Raw genomic sequence first — 6,564 nt, forward strand, 5'->3', positions numbered from 1 at the left:
TATTTTAGGTACCTGGTATTTGCTAATTTGAATTTTTCCTTGTTGGAAGCTGCGTAGATGTCCTGTATACCATTTATGGGGCCACTGGAAACCTCTCTGGACTGCTTACAACTGGTAACGGATAAATTTCTCTTTGATGGCACATTTATTTCTTGTGGTTTTGAGAACAAACAAACTTTTAACTTTTCTGGTAAGTTTAATTTTCTTACTTGGCTATTTATTTCTTGTACAAATTTAAATTTCTTGGAGCTGCCTCTCTACTCTGCATTCTCCAAAAACCCAAGCCGTAACCAATCAATAAACTTTTGTTATTCATCCTTTCTGGATTATTCTGGTCTTATTTTTGTTTAAGGTTCCTTCACAGAATTTTCAGTCCTTGGATGTCCTTTTTTTAACAACACTTTTTCACTACACTCCTTATAACTAATACATTTTTTACAAATGTCCTTTTATTTTTAACATACAATTCTATTACTAATTATTAAAATATTCCTTATTTTATGTTTTTTTTATAGGTCATCTCCAGGTACTTGTAAAGCCAACTTTAGTTTTGACATTTGTGAAAAATTATAATTTAATTTGACAATTGATAAAAAATTTATACTGTGACTTAAGTTCAATTAATATATCTTCTATGCAGTTACTCGTCTTCCCAGGATATGTATACCAGATTCATCTATAGATTTTGAGCTTTTATTTGATATACGTCACTCTAGGTTTAAATTATGTTTTCTCAATGTACTGAGTGTTAACAAGTGTCAATGTCATGCACTCTTTTGAAAAATTTATTTTGTACTTGTGAATTAAATTAAAATTATCAATTTTATACTATGTGATATCCTTAATTGTTACTTATATTTATATTCAGAATCTCTATATTAACAATTTTATACTATTTTATTGTTGCTATAATAATAGTTCATTTTTATATATGATCCAAAGTTCGGTCAGGTAATTTTTCATTCATGATTCTTTGTGTACATTTCCAATTTGTTACAATATATACAAAAACATTTTGATCATTTTAATATAGTAAACTAAATTATATGACACTACCCGTCACAGTACGTACCTTAAACAATGACTATTAACACAAAAACTATGAAACAAAACTCAGACAGCAAATTGCATGAATATATTCATACAAAATAGAACAATTTTTAAATAATTTATACGAAAACTGACTTTTTTCATGAAATAAGTTATTACATCTAGTAAGGGTAGTTTTTATATCGATTTCCGTGAGGGGCTAAATTTTCCAAGCTTAACGGAAAGGTCCATTTCTTCCAGTAAGTACTTATCTAAAGGAAATCTTAATTGTAAGCTAATAAAAGCCCTTAATACCGATATATGTGCTAGTATCTGACTAAGTGGATTACCAGTATATATAGCCCGTAATAAAATAGATTAAAAAACAAGTTAAACTACAATAATTGACTTTTCAGACCATTGAAATAATACTTCTGCTTTGGACATTGTATTAGCAATAAATAAGAATAAGATTTCATAAAAAAAATATAATAAAATATTTAAAAATATGTCCGAAGCAAAATCAAACCTCATAAAAAATATTTATAACATAATATTTTAAAACACTGAATTTAGTTCTATGACAGTTGTCATGTTGATTGTTACTTACCTGTCACGACCAACCTAAATTATGTGAAACAAATAGGAACACCATTTTAGGAAAAGGGAAATGTTTATTCGTTAATAAAACTCGGTTTAGGTATAGGGAAACTTTAACAACGTTACACTCAATTTTAGTGCAGAATGGGAATACGTTAAAAAAATTAAAATTTCCGCATTTTCTGAACTTCATATTCGATCTTTTTTTTTGGCCAGCGTGTAAAAGAACTGGAAAATTTTCGTGTCAAATCCGATAAATTAGATCTTCCTCTACAAAATGTCCAATTCGCACAAAAAAATAAACTTCTATTTCCGGGAAAACTAAATTTTGACAAGTCCGCAATCTGTCAATTTTTGTCTAAAAATCAAAATATGTCGGAAACGGTCAATCCTAAATATGGAGTGTGCTATCTGTTTTCAACTAAAAAAATAAATATTCTTTCCAAAAATGCAATAATATACAGGGGGTTTCATTTAAAATAAGAAAGTTGGTATCGACTTCCGGTATAACCGGAAATACGATGCCCTTAAAAATATTTTAACTTGCTAAACCCCACGGCCCCTATCACACCACCATAATTTCAAACATCCTTCCTCCAACAAAAATAATCTAAATTTATTCATGTACTTCTAGAAAAAGTCAAAATTAATTTGCAAGTTTTCGATTTCGGTCAAATACAGATATTTAGTACCTACCTTAATCCAAAAAAAAATTATTGATTTTTTCACTTTCAATCATAAATCTTGCAAGAAATCTTATACAATAATAAAAACATAGCCATCCAAGTAAACGTAATAAAATATATATATTCTTGAAAGCGACGAACTGCTGAATCTTTTAATATTTCAGTTCTTGAATAAGACATTTGAAAAATACTAATATAATTCTAATAAATATCTGAAAACTCTGGATATCTATGGAATACAACTTGTCACTTAAATTAGAGAATAAAACTGATACAGAAAATTGTACTTAAGGCTTGATTTATATCTGTCCTTGCCAAACTGCAGATGCTTTCAAGCAACGTTATCGTTATGACAGACTTCGTCAATATTGTTATATGAAATACTATTTACTAATATATACCTAATGTCATTTAAACTTGAGTTTTCAATTAAGAGGTTGTTATTAAAATCGCTGTAACACCAAACTTCGTTGTCGATCAAAACATATTTTCAAGCATAAAATCTTTCAAAATATCATTATAATTCACCATAATGAAATCGTGTATAGTTAATTAAATTAACAGGAAATTTGTTTCAAATATTAGAAAGTTATAGGTAAATAGTATAATATAAATAGTAAGTATCTAGTCCCATCTAGTTATCGAACTGAAGAAAAGTGATAGAAAAGATTAACCCATTTTAACCTTTTTGAAGATTTTTAAAATCACCAATTATAGTATCACAGACAAAATAGATTATCGTTGCAGACCGCGCTTTAAATACTGGAAATTAGCAACCTAAAAAGGATACAGGGTCTTGTTAGCCGACATACAGCAATAAAATTTAGCGGGGTAACTCTTCTACTGGGTAATAGGAGGCAGTTCTAGCGGTGATTTTGTTGGCAAATAGTAACTGCCAAATAAATTTAATGCATTTACATAATTATGTAATTGAAGAATTATATGGAACTTATCTTTTGTTTGGTATCAACTGCCTCATCAAATCAAAGAGGAGAACGAGGAAATTTTGATGTCAAAAGAAATAAAGGAAAAGTCGTACATTTGTAATTAAAGTTTTTTTCTATATTTTATTAAACTTATAAGTGGATATCAAAATCCAAAAAAACATTACCTACATTCCGCGACGTTCAAATAAGCCACCTTGTATACTAAATAAATTTATCATCATCGCCATCATCATCAAGAAATAAAAATAGAAGCTGATTACGAAATTATAATTAAATAACCTAACTCTGACACCGCTGCAGAATATCACATGAAACTACATAGATATTCGTTGATTCTTTAAAACATTTTTATCAATACCTGCATCATACATTTAAGTAAATACAGCAACGCAAAAAACAGATATCGATAAAAAGTGTACAAAATAAATCCGTAAGTACACCTGGCAACATTGCCAAAATGATGTCTATATGTTGCTAGGATGCGCGTAGGAATGCGGGCCGCTGCATTTGATTCTTCCTAAAATTCTGCTGGTGGTGTCGGCAATCGGCAATTTGGAAATTTAAATCTGCTGGCCTATTCCAGTAGCGGTCTGGGACGATAGCTATTTTGTTAGTAGTTTGTTTTTTGTTAGTAGTAGTTAGTAGTAGTTTGTTTTTTGTTAGTATTGTGACACGCGTCTTTATTATAACTTTAAAATGTCAAGAATAATTATTTTATCACAGAAATGTTTCATGTCTAACAATAAGTTGTATACGTCCTGGCTAATTTAACACCTTAAACGAAGTATGGCTGGCAATATTTGAATGTGTACATGACCAATAAAATATAACTGATGTTTATTTATTTTATCGCTAGCTGATGAAGGGGCACTGACAATTGTTGGTATATTATATATCTCTTGGTTTTAATTAAGATGATCGTATTTCTTTTTTCTGAAATAAAATAAAAAATATGTATACGTCAGATCATAATTTAATATCAAAATTCGACTCTTAAGTAGTAATCAATAAAGACTAATTTATCAATCTTAAAACTACAATGTAAAACCGATACACCAGCACTTACAAAATAAATCTCAGATATATTTAATTAAATTATACATAAAGTAGGTGGTGTTACGGTTTACGGAATATTAACGAGGAGCTATCAAAAGTAGTTAGAAGAGACATAGCCGTTGACTACAGGCCCCGCACGAGTTTCAATAAAACCAATATTGTAATATCAGGGTAATTAATGACGTTGCCCCTTGAGTAAACTACTAATGACTTTAGTGGGTGAGATCGATACGGAAACCGTCGCCATAATATTTATAAAATACTGGAGAGTATATGTACATTCTTTATGGTAAGAAATTTCTAAACAAGTTTTTAAGGAAACATGCAGTAACATTTTTATATACTTAAGGAAATTACTTGTTACCCACAACTTTGTAAACCTAAACAATAATTGACAGAAAAAATGTCTAATAGTACTAATTTTCTGATGTTCTAACTTGCAGTATCATGGAAACAATTTAATATGATCTAAAATAATTACCAACTACATCCATTCGTTATCTATACCATATGGTATGCTGCCCAGATATGGGTATCTTCCTAATTATCATTTTTCTACAAGTTTCTCTAAAATTCACAACATTTTGTATCTTTTTATGGACGTAAACTTTACTAATGGAAATGATAATCCAAAAAAATTAAACGTTATCTAAAATTGAGAAAATGGAAAAAAGCAAATATGTTCGTTAACGACTCTTTTGTGACATCGGGTAGATATAAATTTTTTATGTGTCAGAAAAACTTAAATGGTGGAAAATCGATTATTTACTTTAGAAAGAAACTTGGGAAGAAATATGGACTTATGAAATATTAGTTTCTGGATAATTGGGGTCAGAAAGCCGTGTACTCTACCCCTGACTAGATTGAAAATGTTGGCAACAAATTTACGATGAAGAAAAAGGGCTGATAAAAAAAGTTTCAAACTTACTCATCTAAAACCGTGCTATCGTGAAATGAGAACAATCGCCTTAACTTATTCAAAACTGAACGGTGGAATTCGAAGGCGTCTATAAAAAATAAATCTACTTTTTCTTTAAACTTAGTTATATCTTAGTTATTCCAAATACGGGTTATATTAGAGTACTATAAAAGAGAATGATAAAATTATTCATATCATTTTACTATAAATTAAACAGAAAAGAAACAGGGCAAAATCACGAAAAAGAATAGGTAATGTGAAAATTATTCTGTACAGGGTCAGTCAACTAGGTAGATTTCACAGGGTCTAACGACACTTAGAGTGTACGATAATTCAATAAACATAGAAATCTAAATAAAAAATTTAGATAAATTTGGAACGAATACATTGAAGATGATATTTTCGAGATAAAACGTCTAAATCTGGTTCGGGCTAAGGCAGTACAGCATTGGGGGTCATGAAGGTTTGCAAAAATGTAATAAAATTACTAGGATCGTATTTAAAATATGAAGTTGATGATGGTCCTGAAGAGACGAAACGTTACATATAAAAATTGATTATGCCATTCGATAGAGAACAAAAAGTTGCCATGAGAAAGTGTTCTTTTCTTTTCAATATCACCTCAAACAAGGCTAAAATGAAACAAAAACGGATTTCCAAAATTTCGTTTTTTTTCAAATATTTCGAAAACTAATCATGGTCGCTTCAATTTTTTAGAGGCATAATGTTGGTCCCCTGATTACGTGACTTTGACCTCATTTAAGCTACTTCGTATCCGAGATCCCTGTAGTGAGAAGCGAATTTATAACAGCCTGTATTTTAGATAAAAAATAAAATTTAATTCAAGTTAGGCTACCCCAAAAATTACTTTGTACTGTTTCACTCAAATATTTTAAAACGCGTCGCAAAGATTTTTTCGATGTGTAATATTCATTTAATTGGTTTGTTTTTGATGAAATTATGACTCACCTACACTTGATCGTGATTCCACAGTTGGTGGATTTCTGCAGTTAGAGGCTTTGTATCCTCGTAACCTTTAGAGAAAAACTTTATTTAGACGTTTTGTGTAGGCAAAGTGTGGAAGTGGTACATCTATACTTTCTGTCATCAGTACACTGCAATTATTTTGTATAGGTATTACATAAAATTTGTTAATATTACTAGTAATATAATAAAACTAGCAACCCGCCCCGGCTTCGCACGGGCAAATATAAAATAGCCTATTAGTCCAAGCATTCTGTCACGGATTAATGTTAAATTTGCAGAAATTATTACCTGGAAAAAAAAATATGACCGTATAGAAAATTAAATTTTAAATTGAGTTTCT

This window comes from Anoplophora glabripennis, unplaced genomic scaffold (genome assembly GCF_000390285.2).
Source record: "Anoplophora glabripennis isolate ALB-LARVAE unplaced genomic scaffold, Agla_2.0 scaffold235, whole genome shotgun sequence".
NCBI classification, from domain to species: domain Eukaryota; kingdom Metazoa; phylum Arthropoda; class Insecta; order Coleoptera; family Cerambycidae; genus Anoplophora; species Anoplophora glabripennis.